Here is a 23,736-nt window from a genome sequence, read left to right as displayed (position 1 = left end):
TGGTTCAGTGGTCCCAGAGCCCACACATGTGAAGGGCCCACTTCAACCCAAATAGAGCTCTTGTGTACTACACAACCAGGGTAACGAGACCCAATGTGCTTGAGACCCAGGGTACCCTAGCTATGCCAATCCCCAAGTTGTTCCATTACAGGTGGGGCAACTTCAGCTAATCCTGCTATTTAGATAAATCCTTTTCCAATGCTTGAATTGTTGACCCCATAATTAAGGAATGATAAAAGCAAATGCCAGTAAGGAGTTTTCTTTTTGAAATATGAATCTTCACACCATTGGAGCATGGTAAAAGGTCACATAGACTAGCACAATCAGCTGCACCATGGGCTTTTAAGATGCTCAGCATATGGAGAAACACTATTGGCCTACCATTTGTGTATTTGTCTTAATCAAGGTGAGTCATTGAAGTTGATTGCTTCCTAAGATTACTTTCTTAGTAGCAGAGGTGTGGTGAGCATAACAGAAACTGTTGTGCAGGCATTGATTGTGTTTTAACGTATTGCACCTCTAGTACTGCTGTTGCAATGTCAGTCACTAGTGAAACTGATTCCATTGTGTCTCCCTCAGACAAAGGGAAGCAGGGGCACTCACTCTAAAATTTGCTAGGAGTCAATTCAATTCAAAATTATCTTTATTCGGTTTTCGAAGAAGACCATAAAAGCACAGTAAAACAGAACATATCTTGTTAAAATTCAATTAAAATAAAAGTATTAATTTAGGCACAAAATTATTTAAAACATGTCAATCAGTCAGAGTTAAGATTTGGACGGTGGTTAACGCAACATTTCATTTTAAAAAGAAAGCAATAGACTTAGCATACAGTTCATTTTCCAAGTATTGCAAAGCTAGGAAAGCTGGACGGCATGTTCGAAGCCCCATTATTTTTACTATTGGTATTATCCAACGAGTACGTTGTATTACAAAAAACTTACAGAACAATACTGTATGTACTGTGGATTGACTGGAAATAGAGTCACAGGGGCAAGTTGGGAGGGACCTTGTCCATTCATTTTGTTTTGGAAATGAAATAAGCCGATGGAAGTTATCCAGTCTAAATCTAGTGAGTAGAAATTTTTCACATTGGTTCAAATTATATTTTAAGTAAGGCTGTAGTGAGAAAGTGGTTTGGACGGACAAAAGATGTTGAACTGAACTTTTTCCCGCTTCTTGAACCAATCGAAGATCTCCCAAATGTAACAAGCACATCTTTTTCAGCTCTTTTTTTGAAAGTTTGGATATCGTGCCCGGGTGGGTAAAAAAGCTTGGGACTCCCAGGTCATTAAAAAAAAGATTTTACGTATTACAGCCATCTTATTTTATGGGAGTTACCTAGTATCATGCAATCCTCAATAAGGGCACGGGTTAATAGGCATTGCTCGTTGGTCCAAATACGTCTCCACATCATTATCGGTTGGATCTTTAGAATGTCCGAGATGTGGTCTATGCCTAGTTCTAAATGACACCCATATGTCGAGGTGCTTTTGGGGACTGAGAGGAGATAGCGAAGGAAAGAATTCTCTACTGTCTGTAAATCATCTGTATTTGAGTATCCCCATTCACCCGCGCCACCCACGTTGCATCATGGATGAGCAGCAGCTGCCTAAAGCTCAACTCGGAGAAGACAGAAGCCCTCATCCTCAGACCCCCCTCCTCTGCATGGGACAACACCTGGTGGCACACTGCCCTTGGCAGCCCCCCACCCCCACAGAGCACGCCCAGAACCTCAGCATCATACTCGACTCCTCCCTCTCCATGACCCGACAGATCAAGGCTGTCACCTTCACCTGCCTCAACACCCTCTGCCTCCTTTGCAAGACCTTCAAATGGATCCCCCCTAATCTGGAAAGACCGTCACCCACGCACTCATTGCAAGCAGACTGGACAATGAAAACTTCCTCTATACCAGGATCAACAAATCTCTGCTCCACTAACTCCCGGCCACACGGAACACAGCAGCCAGACTCGACCTTGGCATCCCTTCACAAAAACACATCACCCACCACCTGCGAGACCTTCACTGGTTCCCCATCGAGGAGAGACTGACTTTCAAGATACTCACCCATGCCTACAAATGCATCCACCACACAGGACCCCAATATCTCGACAAAAGAATCTCCTTCCGCGTACCCAAGAGAAACCTCCGATCTGCTGACCTCACCCTCGCCGAGGCCCCATGCATCCGCCGAGCAAGAACAGGTGGAAGAGCCTTCTCCTACTTCACGTTAAAACCAGGAACGAGCTCCTGATCGACATTAGATGAGCCTCCACTCTGCACATTTTCAGGAAGATCCTCAAAACCTGGCTCTTCGACTGACCGGAGCTGTTCCCCCCTTAGTGCCTTGAGACCCTCACAGGTGAGTAGGGCGCTTCACAATTCCTTGATTGAGTCATTGATTGATTTCCAACATCCAACTGCTTTGTCTGTGGAGCCGCTCAGTGGGAATGGCATGTGTTGGTGCTCACACACCAGCTGACTGCCACTGAATATGCAAGAGTGAATTGTTTGAGCTGTTTGTAACAATGCAGGTAATCAGAAAAACAATAATACTTGGGGCCTGATAACCAGTTTAGAAGCCATGTGTTGCACATAAATAATAATGATACCGCTGGGTACGTCATTCATTTGGTATGATAAATAGCACGTATTGCGCATTTGTGTGTAATAAAATGTGGATTTTAGTGTTTAAAATGCCAAAATACGCAAAATAAGGTAAATCCTATATGCTTTTCTCCTGTTAAATTTCAGTAGGTTTGATGAAGATTGAGGTACTTAATGCAACCGATAATTATCAGATATGTTAAATACCTTCCAACTCATAATTCCAACCTGTGCGTAAACAGGGGCATATACATGAGACTGAATGCCGACCCTTATTACCTATCAGAAAAAGTCTGTGATGCAGTAAACGCTCGAGGGTAAAACATGTAGATGTATTTTAATTGGATTGTAATATGCTTTAATCAAAGTGCGCAGCAATATCAAATTGAGCCAGAGATTGCACATGGTGCCAACTGGCACTTATATTTGGAAACGTCTGCTTATTTTTCCTCTTCAGACTTCGACCCAGGGCAAGAGAGGAAAACACATAAAAAGGGAAAGGCAGAGGAAAAATGATGGCTAAACAATGATAAACAGAGAAAGGAAGGTTGAAAAAGACTGTGTAAGAGTGAGCAGATAGGCAGGGAGTTTCAGGTGTTGAATTAAAGAGGCATGAAGTGAAATCAGGACTACCCAACCTTGGTATTCTGCACCAAGAACTTCTGCAGTGCCAATAGCTTCTGAACAAAGGTTTGGGCCCTGGCAAATATTATGCACTGTGCAATGTGGTGCATAGAGGTTTAGATGAATCTTAGTACATTGTGATTGCAAGTAATACTATACCTTGGAAACAAAATCAGCTATATTATATTTAGGTGACAAATTGCGATTCTCCTATTACCATGACTGGAGAATCTAGATTTCTTTAAAGACACAGAGGCTCACATTATGCATAAACCTTTTAAATCACCACTTCCCAGAATTTACATTGAGCAGTTGTGAAATACTAGCTAATAGAGAGTGAATGCTTGATTGGAGTTTCGATTAAACAATCACATTACTGAGCTTTAAAATAGAATCTAGAATGTATAGTTAATAAATACAGAAAATATGCTAATTGAAAACAAACGTAAAAGTGATAGAAATCAGTCAAAACTGACACAGCAAGAGATATGCGTGGTGTTATTATCTAGCTGTGGAATAAAAGGTGATGGGATTCTTTACAAGATTGCTGTTTAGACTTTACAATTCCGCCCAATAAATTAATAACCAGGTTGTTGCTGTAAAATACGGCTGAATATGCCGTTTTTATGTACTTTAAACATCTCCAATTCCCTAATCATAGCTTGTAAGAATTTGCTTACAGCGGAGTGTATGCAGTTGATTGAAACCTATCTGCAAACACTAAACGCCTTCTCGACGGATGTGGATTTGAAACATTAAGTCAGACATACTTCATTCTGCAAGCAGGAAAAGAAGTTGTAAAGTAGTGTGACCACATCTGGGTACACGTTATCTTGATTGGCAGTAATGAGAAGATTTGTAGCACATTGCCAGCTCTACACAACATCTAATTGATGCTTTAACTGAAGAATATAAGCAAGTGCAAGCATGACTCCTTGTATGCCACGTTGCAAGAGCACCTCTTGACTGTTAGGGCTTTCCCCCAGTGCTTGGTCTTTTTTTTATGTTAGTGGTTGCACATGTTTAAACCTTCATTGTGTTTTCTTTTTTCCAAAAATGTATTCATGTCAAATTTGTGACCTTTTTTCAGAATCCTGGGGATTCTAAAGGCACCCAGGTTTTGTAGATTTCCCTGGAAGGAGCAGAGAAATTCACCAAAATATAGTTTCATTTTGGTTTATCTGGGAAACATAGAAACATAATTGTGCAAGAAAACACTTTAAAAAAATCACATCATTGAAAGGTTTCCTGTGCCCCTATTACAAACTTTCCATTTTTCAGGAAAAACTAAAGTTGTATAAAATAAATGTTTACCACTGTTTTAGCATTTTTCTAAGAGTTAGTGGCTTTGCCACATTTTTGAGATGTCAGCCTACTTGCAGTTTGTGATGGAAACAGGTATGAAACTCATGGGTTACTACACATTTCTGAAAAGTAGAAAATATTTTGAATTCAGCAAGTGGTCTTTTGTGTAGATACGGCAAGGACTTTCCAAAGAAACCAACTGTTGAAATAAAAAAAATGATGATAATGAATATGGTAAAACAGCCCGTTGTGACAACATTCTCATTTCTAACTGTGAGACAGGTGATAACCCGCTCCCCCTCCCGAAACCACCCTGTTACCCCTAAGGAATCAGAGGACTATAGCAAGGACCCATCTTCACCTACCCTTTTCACTCAAGCACAACGGACAGGACGGACAACTCCAGCAACTCCTCTCCTATGAAAAATAGGACAAATAAAGGGTTAATGCTGACCGCAAGAAGCCGCTGACGACATAAGGGATAGTGGCTCCTGACACTGAGGACCAATCACAGAAGGAAGGGGGAAGTCTGTGGCAGACAAAGGGAATCGCTGATGAGAAACGAGGGAGGCACCCGAAAGACGCATTGAAGGTCAGTGTGGAGTTGGACAGCGTTGAGAGGGAGAGGATCTGAACCAGAGTGGTGGAGGACGTCGAAGGTATCGAAGAAGGAGACGGAGAAGGATACCAAACCCTGAGGACAACGACCTGCCAGAAGCCTGGAGTGAACAGTGGTGGCTGCCTTGGGAAGACTGACTCCCAGCCGCAACTAAACGAGAGTTGCTGCCTCCTGGGTACCTGTTGGTACGGGGAGGGAGAGACTGGGGAGGGGGAAACCGGTTTGGAAAGGAAAAGGAGAAAGGATTGAGACGGGTGGGATTCAAAAGGTCCGATAAAGACATCTTATCAATTATGGGAGTGGGGGTAGTTGAAGACAACGTGATTGTCCCATAATTCTTTTGGAACCACATTTTTTTGTCTGTTGTTGTTGTTTTTTTTTCCCTTATGTTGGTTTCCAACCGGAACTTGGATTAGTGGTTTTCCCTTTGAAATGGCAATCAGGTCAAAAGAGAAAGCCTCTAGAGAGCAAATGTTAAAGCGCTCGAAGGGCTCTGAAAAGAGGGGTATAGTTGTAGTCTAGGCCTAAAAAGATGGTTGTAGAATGAAGCACGTATTTACTTGAGCTTTATGTGCACTTCTCCATCCTCGCGAACCAAGAAAACTAAGAAAACCATATTAGGACCCCCAGGAAAAAATGGGTGGTGGATGAAGATTCATAACGCTCACTAGAATATAGATTAATCCCCCATGCCCACGGGTGTGGTGATGGTTTCTACCCCTCCCAAATGATATCCTCCAAACCCTTACATACCTTACTCACCCTATCGTTTTTCTGTAACAACTGGGAGCAACCAACCACTGAAATCTGCGTCTAGAGGAAGAAGAAACAAGCATTTGCAATTCAATAGGTCTCGCATTAGTTTGAGTTATAGCCATTGGCATTGTGAATGACAATGTCTTTTACCCATGTGTTATGGTGTGTATGTATGTGGAGTGTAGTGGAATTATGTGCTTGCATTGGAATTGTCAATTCTGAAACTGTGTGGTGAGGATTGGATTTGTGGATTTGTGTAGTGGAATTATGCGACATGGCACCTTATGCCTGCAGCGCTCACCAACAGCTTGCCCATTTTATTAATTAATCACAAGACTGGGTTAGCAAACTAATACAGATTATTGTGGGATTCACACACTGGAAAAAAATATTATTTTATCAGGAGAAAAGCAAGTGCATGCTTTGCCAGTCTGTAGAAGAGGAAAAGGTTTTATAGGGACTTGTTTTTTGTGCAAGGTATTGCTTTTCCAAGTTCACAGAAAGAATTAAAAACAAGGAAAAAGGAAAGGAAGAAAGTAGGAAAACAAAATTGTTACAATTGCTCAAATTCCTTTTGGAGTGCCTTAATTATATGTGAAAGTCAGATAAACAAATGACTTTTCCAAAAGGAATTTACAAGAGCATTGACAGAAGACAGGAACTGCTGTAGCATGGAATGTGGCCTGTGCTGACATCTGGTATAAAGAGTTCTGCTGTCACAGACTCTAAACACAAAGGCGACATCAAAGTAATGAACTAAAAACAAAAACATAGTCACAGAAGGGAACAAGATTGTGTGGGGATGTGCTCTTTTTGAAAGGGCAAAATGAAGTCACACCAAGTAAGGTTATCCAGTGGCTGAAGTGGGATGAGCCTCTGCCCCAGGCTGTCAGTGGTAGCAGGCTGTAACAAAATGTGAATGATACACCAATAGACCAATGGATGAAGAAAGCTGACTGAAAGCCCCTTTAAATAAGGATGTTTACATGAATATATGTTTTCAAACTAAAAAGGTCTGGGTTAACACCAACCTAAAAAGCTCTTAATTGTGAAAGTCAGGCCACCAGTTTTCCTCACTGGGAACAAAGGGAGTACAAACAATGTTGAGAATGTCTAATATAGTTGCAGATGAGCACCATGCTAGTATTCATTTGTTAATGCTTTCAGATGAGAGTACATTTCTATGGCATATGGTTACATAGTGCACAACCTACAATCATTAAACTGGTGTGCATATTTATCATTTTAAATAATCGAGGAAATAAAATGTTGGTAACTTAAAATAAACCAAAAAAACAGATGTAGATATGGGTACATGTCAAAAACAAATATAAACGTGTGATTCATATGTGTAATATTTCAAATGAATGTACACCATTTTAGCTTGAGTTATATAAACTCAGATGAGCACTTCTGAATTATTTTACAAGATTGCAGTAAATCTGCAAATACGAATTAACTGAACCAGCAATTACATTTCTTTGTGAAGAGGTTCGCTGTGTGTACCTAAATAGGTTGTGTATTGGAAGGTAGGAGGCATTTCAAACTTTGCCAAGAGGCCCCGATGAGAAGTTTTTTCGCCAAGATCGAAGCCCTTCCTAAAAAGGTTGCCTGTTGAGATGGCACCAAAGTTAAAATTATTGCACCTCTGTGAGCCGGACTTCGTCAGCAGAGGGGAAAAACACTAGACTTAATCAATCAGTTCATAGTCTGCAATTCCTTACACCAGTAGCAGACTGTATCCTGGCACAACATGAGCGCAGCAGTTTAGGAAAACCACACCTTTTAATTTTTCCAGCAACTTTAAAAGGAGAAATCCATTTTTTCTTTCAGATTTGCTAGTTTAAGTATGCAATAATGAAAAGTTGGCATGATATCCTCTCTTGTGGTCTATTGTTAAAATGTTTATGTTTATGTTTATTAAAACTTTTGTAGCGCGCTCTATTACCACGGGGTATCCTGGCGCGGTGAGTAATTTGACAATAGGAGTACTAGATCAAAAGCCAGAACGAGCTGTTAAAGGGGGGCATTAAACAGATGAGTTTTGAGTTCTTTCTTAAAAACAGTGATGGTCGGCGAGGCTCTTAGGAACAGGGGGAGAGCATTCCAAGCAGAAGCTGCCTTACCTGAAATAGATTGGCCTCCCAGACGGGCATATTTGTATTTGGGAGTGGCCAGTAGGCATTGATTGGCCGATCGTAGGGCACGGTTAGGATTATAGAATGAAAACCGTTTCTGCAAATACGTCGGTCCCTGGCCATGGACTGCTCTAAATGACAACACAAGAATTTTAAACAAAATTCGATGTGGTACAGGTAGCCAATGCAGACTTCGTAGGTGGCTCCGTACGCTCGACCTCCTAGGGAGAGAGAAAAGCAAACGTACTGCGGCGTTTTGTATCACCTGTAGGCGGTGAACCATATATGCAGGTAGGCCACAAAATAAGGCATTAGCATAGTCGAGCCGAGATAATATCAGGGCTCGTAGAACAGACTCCTTGGCTACCCTGGGCAGAAGAGGGAAAAATTTCCTCAAGGCTCGCAAGGTGCCAAAGCAGGTGCCGGTCAGTTTTTTAATGTGATCCGCAAACTTCAGATCCTGACCAAACCAGACCCCCAAGTTCTTAGCTGGACCTCCCGTCACACTAGGACAGGGCAGGTCCGGGGGCCAAATCTGATCCTTGAAGTTGTCAGGAAAAGAGCCGAAGAATAAAACCTCGGACTTGTCTTCATTGCACTTAAGTTGAACTTGTGAAAGCCACCTGAATACTTCCGACAAACAATGCCGGACTGCTAATGGATCAGACACACCCTTAGGCCAGGTGAATAACAGCTGTGTGTCGTCTGCGTAAGCTGTTATCTTGGCTCCCAGCTGTTCCGCCAGATATAGTAAAGGGGTCATATAAACGTTAAACAATAAAGGGTTTAACGTAGAACCCTGCGGAACTCCAGTTGACAGTCTCTTCGGGGCCGAAGAGTAGGGGGGCATCCAGACCTGCTGAGTTCTGTCGCTCAGAAACGATGACAGCCAGTCAAGGGCCAGCCCTGAGATGCCGACGGCTCGCAGTCTAGCAATAAGCAAGGCATGAGGCACTGTATCGAAGGCGGCAGAGAGGTCCAATAAAATCAGGACCGCTCTGCCACCCCCGTAAAAGGCAGGGAAATAGACTGTTGTGTCATTTCCTCTCGCTTTAGGTTACTGTGTCCGTGTATTGTAGGGGTGGTGGGGCGGGTAAGTTGTATTGTGGGAGGGATAGGGGGTGGGGAGAGAGAGAGGACACAGCCAATTAGTCAGCCCTTTGACACTGTAACCTCTCTGCAGGCTGTGGACTTGAGATGAGTGTTCGAGCGCCAGTGACGGTTATATATGTTGTAAATATTTGTACATTTTTTTAAATCACGTATTGTCCTCCAACGCTATACAAATGCAGTATTGTAATACGAAGAAACAGCAGCAATCGCAGCTAAGGTAGATGTGCAAATCTAATTGCAAAAAAAACAAGGCTCAAACGCCAAAAACCAAACCAATGTCGCTAAGAGACAGCTTGCACTGTCTACGCTCGACCTAAAAATTGAGGAGTTGGTCAAGTGAGAGTCTCTGCAATCTTCTCAGATGATGTCAATGCTGCTTCTTCGAGGACGTAAAGAAAGCCATAGTCTGGCCGTCTGGACCCTGAAGGCAGTTCAGCTAGTCATTATTTAAACAAGTGCAGTGACGTTAATAAGCATGCTCAAAAATGAAACACTTTTCGTCCACTTTATTAAGCGTCCCATTAAAGCGCATGCATGCAATGAACAACCAGCACAAACACGCGCCTCGCGCGGCTGTAGGAGAGGGGGCCTGCATGATTCCCTTGCAAGAGCGTGTGTGCGGTGCCACGCGCTCCCACAAGGAAATCGCCAAAATGTGCACACGTTGCACTGAAAGCAATGCAACACGTGCGTGTTTCTGCCCCCAAATCTGTGGCGCTGGCTACAGGTCTCTCTCCTATGCAGCGCATGCACGCTGCATAGGAGCGAGACCAAAAAAGAAGGTTTCCATTGAGAAGGCAGAACCCAGAGATCCTAAACGACAACCCCAGGACTATCCTACGTTACTTCTAAAAACAGACAACTCGCAATATAATTTGTTTTGTGCTACTAAAGGAAATAAACGCCAAAATAGATAAACTCCTCAGGCCTCCTAGATTTGTGTTTTGCCCAAAAGTCCCACACTAACTTATTGTCATGATGGTCGATTTAGAAGAGCAATAATCCATTACATCAAACAAGCCCTTCTGATTGAGGAGAATAATAGGGTTTGTATGTACTCCATAAACAAACAATATCCTGAATGAACAACTGAGCTACACCCTGCATTGATATTTGTGTATCAACTATGCATCAATTCATATGGCAAAATAAAAAAGAATGAAAAGTGGGTATAAAGGAAACCTATGTATTTCTGAAATGTACACAAGATACTGAGTTTAGGAACAATGGTTATTTGTACATTTCTGAATTTGGAGTTACCTATACTAATGTGATTCAGAGGCCATATTTGTAAAATGTATTCTTTCTTGCACACTGGCTTACATTGTAAGCCGTAAGTGCAAAGAATTTCACTTGACAATAGTAAATGTTCTAATATTCTGTATTTCCATATGTCTCTTGATAAAAATGGTACCCTGCCTGTGTGGCTGTCAGAAGCACCTGGGACACACAATGCCCCAAAAGGCTGGAGACATCACTTTCCTTCAAACAAAATCAAAATCTTAATTCACAATGTGGGTAGCTGCATATTTTGGACACGAGCTTATTTGCTGCCTATTAAAAGCTATCATAAACAGATATTTCTGAAAGCTAAACCCCAAGGGGAGGCCAGGATTGTGTGACTTGTGTGATTCTTATGAGGTTTTCTTACCCTGAAGTCCTTGCAAATCTCACAAATTTGCTAAAAAACACATAAAGTTCCAGAATCTGTGAGAATATACTAAATTCCTATTATCCAACATTCCAATATCTCCTGACTAAAATGGTACTATGCTTGTGTGGGTGGGCCTAGAGCCTGCAACACAAATTCCCCAAAAAGCAATCTGGAGACCTCTGTAATAGGAGTAGCTTTGGTAATTGACCCCGGGCTCAGCCGCCACTTGTTGAAACCTACCAAACTGAGACATTCTTGAAAACTAGACACCCAGGGGAGTACAAGGTGTTGTTGTCCTCCTATGGATCCCATGATATGTTTTTACCCACAGTGCCCAGCAACCCCCAAACTCTGCCTAAAATCACAATTTTTCCTTGATTTCTGCGACATAAACTTTCCAGAATCACTATTTTACTTTGATTCCTGTGACACAAACCTCCAGATTTCACAGAGATCCAAAAAATTCCTACCACCAACATTCCCACTCTTGGCCCGATAAAAACGTTTCCATGCTTGAGTGGTTGGACCTAGTTCTCATGACAGGATCAAACCAGATTCAATGAAAGCCCCTACAAGGACTTCCATTGACCCTGGAATCTTGATGTAATTTCATAAGTGTTATATTAGTATATATATGGAGAGTTATTTTAATTCCCTGTCTCCATTATTTTCTATTGGAGTATGTTTCACTACCAGTGGTTGGACATGTAGTGCGCTTGACTTACTTAAAGGCTGAGCTGGAGTACATATACACTTGTTTTCACCCATATATGACTATAGTAACTTTCAAGTTTATTTTGTTATTGCAATTATCTTACTGTTTTGTTGATGCATCTATTGTGTTAGCATGTCCCTTCCAAACTACTGCTAAAATTTCCCTAATCTCCTACATTTAGTATTAAGTATTCCTCATTCCCACGTCACTCTCCCCTGTCCCCCCCACATTTACTACAAAAACATATTTATAGGTGAGCAGAGATTTCATCACACATTTGAGACGTCCACAAAGAAAAGATAGGAGAGGTGGAGGTCTCCAGCCTAGGTGTGTGAATCACATTTTGAAGTATGTGAATATTACTAATGTAATACTATTAAGACCCTACAAAATGAAATTTGTGAATCAGGTTCAGTGTTACCAATTCTTCAAAGAGGCATTGTGGTATCTATTGAATGTTATAGAAGATTCTACATGCTAGAACCTGACTTTAGAGACATGATAATTTTTTGTGTTGTCCATGAAGTCTGGCATTACTGGTCATCCAACCCTTCTGCTACAACACATGATAAGCAGAGATCGTCCACTGGTGCATTGGAGAAATGTCCTCATTTTCAGATACACTCAGAGTCGCATGGACACATTCATCCAAGAAACTTTCTAAGTTTGTAAACATGCAGGTTTCTGAGTGTGGCATTATATTACACGAAATTCTTAGCGGGGGTAGTGTGTGACACCAGTAATCCGAAGTTTAGAACATATTTTTTGTTTGATAGCAGTTATACATACAGTGACATTTTTACTTAGCTCATGGTGGCAATTGTAGAAGTGTGCATTGATTGGTTGTAACATACATTTCCACCATAACTGCAAATTAAGAGAATTGCCGTTAATCTCTATCTCTGTTATCACATGTTACACACATCATTTTCCCACAGAATCCAGGTATAATACCATGGGGTGGCAATATTACTGCTTGAGGGTATTAATGCAGGATGTGGTGTGTCGCTCTGTTCCTATATATCCTGTTCTTGTCTATTCCACATATATGTTCTTGCATATGTCCCTTGATTGGTGCAGTTAAAACGGTGCTATCTATGTTTTGACATTGAATTCGATTTCTGCTTTATAGTACCATTTTGCACGGATTATCATTTTAGTTCTTAGCTTTAGGCAACAAATGTCACATTTTACTGTGGAACACGTTGAAACATTATGTGAAATGGAATTAGCTAACAATGACACTTAATTCATAGTTGTTTCTAAATCTGTGCTTTGAAATTGTCACTTTTAAGATGCGACAGTGTATGTTCGATGGAAAATACTCCATGATGGTTTGAAATTGATTTTAATAATACATATCCAACAGGACTTTCCGTGCCAAGGTTTCTAGCCGTTGGTGCAACTCTCCCTTTCTATGATTAAAGTTCGAGGCCTTAGAACATTATCCAAAATAATTTATTTGGCCCATAAAGTACACAAAATTAAATATTTATATCTTCTCACTGGGGTAATAAAACCGTATTCAATTATGTCACAGGCTCTACCTAATGACTGCTGAAAACTCTGTAATAACATTGCAACTCATAAAAAATACAGAATAAACAATACTGGAGAACGCATTATGTGGAAATAGCCTCTGGCCCTTGGAAAACCTGCTATACTTAAAAAAAGAAAACGAAATAGCACGGGATGAAATTATTATACATTTTATTATGAATGTCGCCTTCCCTGGATGCAGAGACTTGCTTTTGCAGTTATTTCTGCAATGTACATCTGGGCCTAAATAGGGTATTTTACTGAGAGATAAAGATCATTTCAACATGCATTTGTGTCCCATACCGCTTTTCTAACGGTAAATGGTTATGACCATTTCAACAATAATAATTTATTCCATATATATATATATATATATGTGTATGTATATTTTCTCATTTATTCGGCAGGTCAGGTAAGCAAACGTGACCTCTCGAGTCTGTTTTTAGATAATTTGACCCATTTTGTATTTATTTCCTTCCAGTTTTAGGGCCTGGTAAAGAAACTGAACCACTGCGAGCAGCAATTGGAAAAGAAACCCCATTCGGCTGACAGCGAGTTAACAGAATCTTTCAAGGTAGATTAAACACCAAATCTGTGAATTCTGAGAAGGTATATTTAAAAATATCTAATTTTCATTTCTATTTTTTCTATGATCATCCACTAATTTGAGTGCCATAAATAGGTAACACAACTCCGCAATACACCTACACATTGTAGAAAGGAAGGAAAGCCATACAGTCTGAAATACAGAATAAACTAGGATTTTAAAGCCGACTAGATTTTCAAAGCTACACCTGCTATTATTTTATGGCGAATCACTTTCGAGGAAGAGAACCCTGAAGAGGAGGGACAAGTTTTAATGCAGAACAGTATGGTCTGAAGGCAAAAACAACAATTAAGATTTCTTCGTGATCAATTCAACAACATTGTCTTAATTGAACGATAGCTGAATCAATCATAAATAACTATTTAGTAAGTAACTAAGCCAACTTACTGTCTTAGTAGGAAGTAAGCAAACACACAGGAACGTAATGCCAAGAGATTAAAGTCTAAAGGAACCAGCATTAAACCATGGAAGGCAGATTCCGTGAAAATTATAAGCGACATGGATAGATGATCATCGAAAAAAGATCAGCATGTTTAGTCCCGCATAGAATAGAAAGTGGCAACTAGAAGCAGACTGAGAAAAGCAATGGATGGTAAAGCGTTTGTTGCCATGACGTCTCACCTTTTGCCATGACTTCAATGACTGTAAAATCAAAAAGGCAGGTTCATGGGCATGGCATTCGATAAAAATGAGGACAATTTGCCCTTGTGCTAAGAGGTCATAATAATGGCAACACAGTGCTATGCAATTCATTCTTGACATAAAGGAACATTTAACAAAAAAGCAAATCCTGATAGGAGTTGTCCCCCTGTGCACAGCGTAGGTGATACCCAAAAGGGTATAATAAAGTTAATAAAAGCAATGAGTTTTGTCCATCATTAATTTTATTTCATTAATGGTTTTCAAATGTTAAGAATTCATTCATTCCAAATTCGATGCAAAAGGTATATCCAAAATGCTTTGTTGTGTATCCCTATGCATTTCGGGCCTTCCATAAGTCCTTCTTCTAACAGAAAAACAAATATACGGGCTGATAATGGGGAGCGTTTGTCCACCGACTACATAACATCAATAGTGCTCATTAGTTTGCGGTGTACAGAACGAAATAAGAAAGTTATAGAACATCCTTAGAAAAGAAATGCAAATCATGGGTAACAATTAAGAGTGATAGTGACCGTTAACGTGTGTTAAAAAACGAGTCTCGTGTTGTACGAAAACATGGATGGCATGCGGGCTATTGTTTGAGAAAATTAAGACATAATCGCAACGTACATTATTAAACAGTCTTGGGCAAAGATCTACGCGATTTGTATACCCGGAATGCAAGATCATAATCTTGCATTCTGGGTATACACATCTACCCTATCAGGATTTGCTTTTTTGTTCTATTTCCAAACGCCCTGTGGTTCAGACAGCGAAGCCCCAGCAGCACGCGACAACCCTACAAACTCTTCAACTCCTGTTGGTGCGTGTCTTATCCATTTTTCTCATAAAGGAACATTTAACATAACACTTAAATGTCTCGAAGTGTGATTTGAAGCTAAAATATAAAACAAAAGCAAATGGTAAGTAAGGGTTTCCAAACTATTTTTGTTAGTTATTTTTGATAGATTTTTCAGCTCACACTCCACAGAAATGAGGGTATTCTTCACCGTTTAGTTTAACCAAGGATTAGCAAACTAATAGGTCTTGCGATTAAAAGCAATTGGCAAACTAATACCCTTATCAATGTCTTCGAAATTTAGCAATCAAAAAGTTGAATAATAGGAATATTCTGTGATATTTGTGTGGCATCCTGCAATTGCAGCTTGTTGCCAGGGTGTCACATTCTTTAGAATGCTTTGTACAGGTTCTTATTGTTTAGTTTAGAATACATAGGCAGTTAAGCTTTGACCTCTCTACTTATGACAGCTATCCTGTGGATGGGATCCTATACTTCAATAAATACTCAATTTACCCTTCAATCTGCATTTGTACTTCTTTAAATTTGTTAGTCCCAACCAATATTTCCATAGCTCGAATTTTTATAATTTAATAGTGGGTACTTTCATCACCTATTCTTTGTTTATAGAATACAAATATCTCAGTCTCAAAACTATTTAAATGAAGCCTCCCATTTTCTTCTTGCTCTTTCCTCAATCAAATAGAAGGAAGTGTTTTAGATAAACCTTGTCCTTGAGTTTGCAAGTCCATATTTAGTTCTTGAGGTTGGGCTTTGGTATTTCTAGCACCTTTGCTACAGGTTTAGTGGCAGCTATAGCAGCAGTGACTCGTTGGGGCAATTAATTAATCTTTTATGCAGTATTATGTATTTGTATTAAAAAAGAAGGTTTAGGCCTGGTTAAAGATTTATTGTGCCAGGTTGAAATGGGAGTTTAAAACTGCAGCTAAGGCTGCAATGGCAGGCCAAAGTCATGTTTTATAAGGGCTACTGAAGTGGATGGCACAACTAGTGCTGCAGGCTTCCTAGTAGCATTTAATTTACAGGCCCTTGGTATATGTAGTACTACTTAAATAAGGACTCAAAAGTAAATTAAATGTACCAATTGGATGTAAACCAACGTTATCATATTTTACGGAGTGCGCACATGCATTTTAGCACTAGTCAGCAGCAGTAAAGGGCACAGTCCTAAGGCCAACAAAACCAGATTAGCAAAAAAGGAGGAGTAAGGCAAAATGTTGAGGGGGGGATACCACTCTACGGCTGGCAAGTTAAACAACTGGTTTCTAAATGGACATTGAATTAAATAGGACATCCTTTAGGACCTAAGTCAGCAGCAGAACTTAGACAGCAGGTCCATGCTACTGACTGTTTCAGCACCATGGTAAGAGATTACAAACACAACAATAAACATTTTCAGAGGTGCCCAGCGATAATTGTTTTGAGCCACTGAAAAACAAAGATTAAGCTTCCTACCACCTTCTTTCTCTGTTGTTTGGCTTCAGTTTCACTGATTTCTTTTCCATGGTTTCTCAATTTACGCAGGCTTTAATACCACTAAAAATTCGATTGAAATGTATTTTTGGTAAGATATTTTGCTTCTTCCTTAATGTTAATACATATTGTTGAACTGATCACAAAGAAATCTCAGTTTTGCTTTTGCACATGTATCCTTCAGACCATACTGTTCTGTATGCTCCAAGACACATGACCTCCAATTGCACTATCCCTGTGCCTTTTAATATTGCCTTCACGTTCTCAAACATGCACATTTCCATCAACATCAAATGAAAACCTTACAGTTCAGTTCAAACACCTTTATTTCGGTCGGTAGGACCTTCAAAAGAATACAAATATAAAAAGAAAGACAGTATTATATAAAACAGAGGTGCTAGAATACATTCTAAATACAATTATTTGCCAGAAGACAAAACATATCGATTCATCCGTACAGTACAATGATATAAAACCAAAATAGAGGACAGAAGTGGGGTACATATGGACAAATTCTAATAGCACAGCAGTTCATTTATGTAATTAAACTCAAGCATACTGGATAACAGAAATAGTTCAACAAATAGTTTTAAAACTAGCGAATCTATTTACATTCAATATAAAAACAATAACAATTGCTGTATCCCATGAGTTGGCATTGAGTTAACAGTGGGCTGGTCTCTTGTATTAATATTGGGCTCTGGATTTTGCTTGTTTTTCTTTTCTAGAAAGGCCCACCTTCGCCGCCACATTGCAGTTAGGAAACGGGAAAACGAAACAACAATCGGCGTGGAGGTGTCATACTTTAAAACTCTGAAAGCCTCCCTGCATTGCACAAAACCCAAGTTCCGGCAGAGTTGTGTGAGCTAGCACCGCCTCGCAACCTGGTATCCGGGGCAATAGAATAAAACATGCAGCTCAGATTCCTCCTGGTTGCAGCAAGCAGGGCACCCAAGATCGGGCTACCCACCCCATTTCGCAGTGAAGGCCCGAAGGTGTAGGGTGCCGTGCCTAAACTGCACATATAACTTCCTCGCTGGGTAAGATAAAATATAGTCCAGGAAGGGTTCTAGTTTATAGCCCTCTTTGATGGTGAGAACTGCATTGTTAGGGAGCCTAACTTAGAGTTAGTTTGCATAGCCTCAAGTTTTAAGGTTTGATACATTCTCACTAGTGCAATTCTCGGGGTCAAGGGACTGGTTTCAACTGGGTTACTCCAGAGGTTTGGTCTGCCTATCCTTTTACATTCTTGCTTTACATGTGCAAACCAAGGGACTTTTCCCGCTACACCTGGGTAAGATAGCAACTCTTTTGTTTCTTCTTGGTACTGTGCCAGTTCTGGGGTCACCCAGAGCCTATGCCAAAAGGTTAATTATCTCAATGCTACCTCATCTTCAATCGGGGTGATACCCAAATCTAACCGCAATGGAATTAGCGGAGTGCTGGACGGCGGGCATAATATTTGTCTGAGGAAACTGTTCTCCACTACCTCTAAAGAGGTGGAGGAACAGTGACCCCAGAGTTCCACCCCATATAATGCAGCACCTCTCGCTTGTGCCCTACAGATCTCAATTACTGGGGCAATAGGTTTGATTGTTGATTCCCTCAGCAGTTTGGCTATGCCCCCGGTGGTCTGGGCTAACCTATGTTTAGCTTTAACTAATTGGGACGTCCATGTCATGTCTTCAGAAAGGGTGACGCCCAGATAGTCAAACACGGAGACCCTTTCCAATGTGATACCATTTAGATGGGGATTGGGACGTGTTTTATTAGGCGGGTTGACTATCTTGAACTTTGTTTTGGAGGTATTGATGACCAAACCCCTGCTGTTCCAAAAAGATTCAAACCTATCTAATATCCTCTGGATGCCCATTGGCGATTAGACAACAGAAGAGTGTCATCAGCGAACATCAAGGCTGGTACCTTAGAGTTCGCTAACTTAGGGGCATTGTTGTCCTCTACCTCAGTAAGTTGTGCAACCAATGCGTTGACGTTGAGGCAAAACAGAGTCGGTGCAAGCACACAACCCTCTTTTACCCCCCTGTCGATGAGGAGCCTATTGGTTAACTCCCCACCCCTGCCACATTTTACTTGGGCGTAGGTATCATCATGGAGCTTAATAAGGAATCTGAGTACAAAAGTGGGAATTCCCAGTTCCCTTAGGACCCCCCAAAGTTTGATTCTCGGCACCAAATCAAAAGCAGTCTTCAGGTCCACGAATATCAAATAGAGGCTGCCACCCTTTATTGATATTGTCTTCCATATAAGAAGCTGGAATCTATAAATTTGGTCGACTGTGGAGGTGTTTTTCCTGAAGCCTGCTTGGTATGGGCTAATGATGTCATTCTCCTCCAGTCATCCCTGAATCAGATCTAATAGCACCCGTGCAAACAGTTTTTGTGTGACATCGATCAAACTGACCGGTCTGTAGTTTGCCCGGTGCAAAGGGGAGCCCTTTTTGAAGACTGGGACAATTTTGGCCCCAGCCCAGGTGTCAGGGATAGCCATGCCTTTCAATATAGCATTTAATAGTACCCACAGGTAGGGGCCCCAAACCATGGGTTCTTCACAGAACAGATCCCCAAGAAGCTTGTCTAAACCAGGTGCTTTTCCTGATGGTAATTTTTCTATTGCGTAGGTAATCTCTTAGAGTGTTATCCCCTCAGCCTCCTCAACTAGCTGGCTGGGGGCTACAGAGATTAAATCTTCAACACCACTCCTATCAATCTGTACACTCTCCACCATGTCTCTCTGGTTAACAGGATGGGAGTCCTGGGCTAGATCTACTGCATATAATGCCCGAAAATGGTCAGCCCACAGTTCTGCTGGGATGTTTGGTTCGCCCACTGGATTAGGCTTGCTATTACCAGTCCTAACAATAGTCCAAAACTTCCTCAGGTCCAGATTTAACAGAGCGATCTTGATGTCCCCCCATTTGTTTTCCTCCCATAGCTGTTTTGCCTAGAGACAGCTTCTTTGTATTGGGCCCTCCTACTTTTGATTAGGGACTTGTTGTTCTCTTTGATGGCCAATAGCAAAGCACGTTTTGCCTTGTGGCAGGTATCATTAAACCAAGTATGAGTTGCCTTATTTGATTTTTTAGGGCGTACTACCGGGTTTAAGATATCAGCTAGCTTGTCTGTAAGGTTCTTGTGCAGGGTTTTGACCAATTCAACATTTGCAGGAATATCCCAGTGGACAGGGACACTAGTAAATTCCTGTAAAGTTGGTATAACCAGTTCATATATGGTTGCAAGTTTCTCAGGTGTTTGTTTTAGCGCCCCCCCCCCCACTTTATTCTCCTCCTGTTGGAGGTGAGAGTTAGCCTTTCATCAGGGGGGGAAATACTAACAGGAAAAATTCCTGTGTCCGGTACCTTCAGTGTCAGTGATAGAGCGTTGTGATCGCTATCTATACGCAGAATTACTTCAAAATCTAAGACCCTATTCCATGACCTGCATTCTATTAGAATATAGTCTATAAGAGAAGCTTGGCCAATTCTATTAAAAGTTGGTTTCCCTGGCCTATCAGAGTGTGTACGGCCATTACAAGCTCTCAATGAATGTTTTAAAGTAAAAGCATTTATTTGAAGTGCTAGGGGTGGCCATGTTTTAACTGGATAAGTTTGGGGGTCAGGAATGGCCACATCAAATCCTCCTCATTTTTTATCATTTCATTAAGCTTTATTCGATTTTGTTTCAAACCATAAAAGCATACAATTTAAAAAAATATACAGTCATAATTTAACAAACAACATACATTTTAAAAGGAACATGATCTCATTAGGTTAAGTAAAATTAGCTGACCCAGTTGTTATTAATGTCTGTGAAATTTACATGATAAGCACCCGCCTAATATTAACAGTTAATGTATGGGGTGAAAGGGTTAGGTTGAGGTAGGTTGCTATACTTAAAAAGTCTATGTGGAAAAGAGTTAAAAGAGGGGAAACTGCGCTCATTTGGTGGCCAGGATCTATAACCCAGCTTAGTGTTGTGATTGGCAGTCTGTTTCCGAAAGGGGTTATATGATTCACTTGGGTAAAAGTCATGTAGGTCCCAAGTTGTTATAGGACCATCACCTTTTTGGGGCTGCCACGACTGAAGATAGGGGACAACTTGTCTGCTCCTAAATCTGATTAGAATCAGATCCCCGCAGATATCTTTTTGAAGGGGACCCAACCATCCCACTCTCCTCACGCTGACTATCCTGCCATCGAGGTTATGGGGTAAGGGTCTATTTTTCGATAGCCAGAACTGAACTTTATTTACCAAATCGCTGGTTCTCTCAATTTTTCCATGTTTCAGGGGAAGAACCCCTGACAGGATGGACACAAATGGAGCGGCCTCTGGGGGAAGATTAATACGAGGGGTCTTAGTACTTTTTAATCTAGGCTCAATATTGCTATCTGAGGCAGGTATGGGTAGTGGTTTAGGGACAAGTGGGCACACAGTAGTGGAGACTGTTACATGTGTTGGGGGAACTGTGTTTTGCATAGTTTGTTTGGGCAAATTAGGAAGACCAGCCTGGGGAGAACACTTAGATGTTACTGTGAATGCCTGATTGAGTTTAACAATTTCCTCAATCCCCGTTAGTCTGTCCCCCAAGATGTTAATTTTGTCGATTAGCGGATGGATGATAGTTTTGATCAGCTGTTCGATCATGGTCAATAAAACCAATTGGGGAGAGGATACTGGGTCATCTAGTTTTGTGCCCATCTCAGGAGTTAACAGAGCTATGTTACCATTCGGGTTTAACTCTGATGACACACTCTGCAATTTTGATGATTTGGTTTGGGACCCACTTTCTCCAACCCCGTCATGTTTCCTTTCTCCAGATGTAGCCTTAAGGGGAGTTGTATTTTTTGCATTTAATTTTATGGGAGTCGGTAGAAGCCCCTGTGTACTAATGCTGAGAGCTAGCGGACTGGCGTTAGATACCAGGTAGGGTGATGAAACAAGGGTGTACCTGATATTACACATACTGTTTAAATCGTCTAGCCTTGGGGGATTAGATGCTGTACTAGACGTTTTAGTAGGGGGATCCATGCTGGTAGAGGTATGTTTAATGTGAGCAATGAAATAGAAAACAAAACAAACAACTTTACTATTAATTCATTCGTACCACAGTAACGATGGCAAGCCCGTCTAGTATCTTAGGGCATAAGTTCAACCAGGGGGATATATTAAGTAACCACTCCCTTATAGGAAAGGGAAGCAGTGTCAAGCCAAGTGTGATAGTCAGTGGAGTGGGCAATCAGTGGCTTTACCTCTTCTTAGAAGACCAAGGGGGATATCCCGTCCCGGCCTCCTCTGGCCTCTGAGGGCCACAGAGGGCAAGCCCTTTGCCCGGGCTTAGCCCGGCGCGGTCCCGCGCGCGTTCCGTGACGCGGAGGAAGCCTCCTCCTTTTCTGCGCCTCCGGGCGCGCTGGTCCAGGAAGTGACCCGCTCGGCCTGCTGGGAGCTGTAGTTCCCCGGCGGCCGTGAAGCAGGAAATCACCGGCGGCAGGGGGAACAGTCAGCGTGTGGGCCCCAGCAGCGGCGTGTGGCGTGTGGTCCGAGTCCGAGTCCCAGGTATGCCCTAAAGCAAAGTTTCTGCCCCCGCTCCTTAGTGGGAGCCTCCTCCTTTTCTGCGCCTCTGGGCGCGCTGGTCCAGGAAGTGACCCGCTCGGCCTGCTGGGAGCTGTAGTTCCCCGGCGGCCGTGAAGCAGGAAATCACCGGCGGCAGGGGGAACAGTCAGCGTGTGGGCCCCAGCAGCGGCGTGTGGTCCGAGTCCGAGTCCCAGGTATGCCCCAAAGCAAAGTTTCTGCCCCCGCTCCTCAGTGGGAGCCTCCTCCTTTTCTGCGCCTCCGGGCGCGTTGGTCCAGGAAGTGACCCGCTCGGCCTGCTGGGAGCTGTAGTTCCCCGGCGGCCGTGAAGCAGGAAATCACCGGCGGCAGGGGGAACAGTCAGCGTGTGGGCCCCAGCAGCGGCGTGTGGCGTGTGGTCCGAGTCCGAGTCCCAGGTATGCCCCAAAGCAAAGTTTCTGCCCCCGCTCCTCAGTGGGAGCCTCCTCCTTTTCTGCGTCTCCGGGCGCGCTGGTCCAGGAAGTGACCCGCTCGGCCTGCTGGGAGCTGTAGTTCCCCGGCGGCCGTGAAGCAGGAAATCACCGGCGGCAGGGGGAACAGTCAGCGTGTGGGCCCCAGCAGTGGCGTGTGGCGTGTGGTCCGAGTCCCAGGTATGCCCCAAAGCAAAGTTTCTGCCCCCGCTCCTCAGTGGGAGCCTCCTCTTTTTCTGCGCCTCCGGGCGCGCTGGTCCAGGAAGTGACCCGCTCGGCCTGCTGGGAGCTGTAGTTCCCCGGCGGCCGTGAAGCAGGAAATCACCGGCGGCAGGGGGAACAGTCAGCGTGTGGGCCCCAGCAGCGGCGTGTGGCGTGTGGTCCGAGTCCGAGTCCCAGGTATGCCCCAAAGCAAAGTTTCTGCCCCCCTCCTCATTGATGGTCATATCCTGTGTGGTTAAGAGGGGTTCATAATGGCAGATTACATCGCCCCCGACTATCAAGGTCGAGTTAGGCGGCACCCTAAGGATAAAAGAGTTCAATTCCTCAACAGTGTTTGACTCCTGGGAGTAAACGTTAATAATGACTATCCTCAGTTTAAAAGGGAAACTGAGCATTACAGATTGTATGTCATTAGAAGAGGTGTTCAGCGATGTAAGTTTACAACCCACATGAGAAGCTACCCATATAGACAATCCTCCAGACGGTCTTCCCCTATCTCTGACAATGGCTGGGATGCTAAAGGATGCAAAACCCACCCTGGCACTAACGTCTCTGGCCCATGTCTCCTGAAATAGGCATACTTCGAACTGATCCACCAAAAGTCCCTACTCAGGGCAAGAGAGTTTTCCCTTAATGCCAGCTACATTCCATGATAAAAATGTTAACACGCCGGCTAAACTAGGGACTCCCTGGAGGGGGTCGGAGGGTTCCTCAATAATAGATTGTTTTAGGGCCTCTGTTGCAGCATTAGGAGGGTTAAGAGAATTATTAGTTATGAGCTTCGGTGGCGAGAATTGTTGCTCCAAGGCCCCACCGCCATACTTGGACCGCACATCAGTCCCTATTTCAGTACTTAGTGCCACC

The 23,736-nt window shown here is 42.4% G+C and overlaps 1 long non-coding RNA gene across 1 annotated transcript in view; it reads left to right on the top strand.

Moving 5' to 3' along the window:
* LOC147685300 (uncharacterized) overlaps nt 1-13,661 on the top strand; it is a 580,416-nt gene extending 566,755 nt beyond the window's left edge. Inside the window, exon 3 of the long non-coding RNA XR_015300434.1 lies at nt 13,556-13,661. This is a non-coding gene — a long non-coding RNA (uncharacterized LOC147685300). The remainder of the gene's footprint in view (nt 1-13,555) is intronic.
* Nucleotides 13,662-23,736: the final 10,075 nt, after the last annotated feature.

This window comes from Lissotriton vulgaris, chromosome 10 (genome assembly GCF_964263255.1).
Source record: "Lissotriton vulgaris chromosome 10, aLisVul1.2, whole genome shotgun sequence".
Lineage (NCBI taxonomy): Eukaryota > Metazoa > Chordata > Amphibia > Caudata > Salamandridae > Lissotriton > Lissotriton vulgaris.
This window is presented reverse-complemented; position numbering and strand designations above follow the sequence as displayed.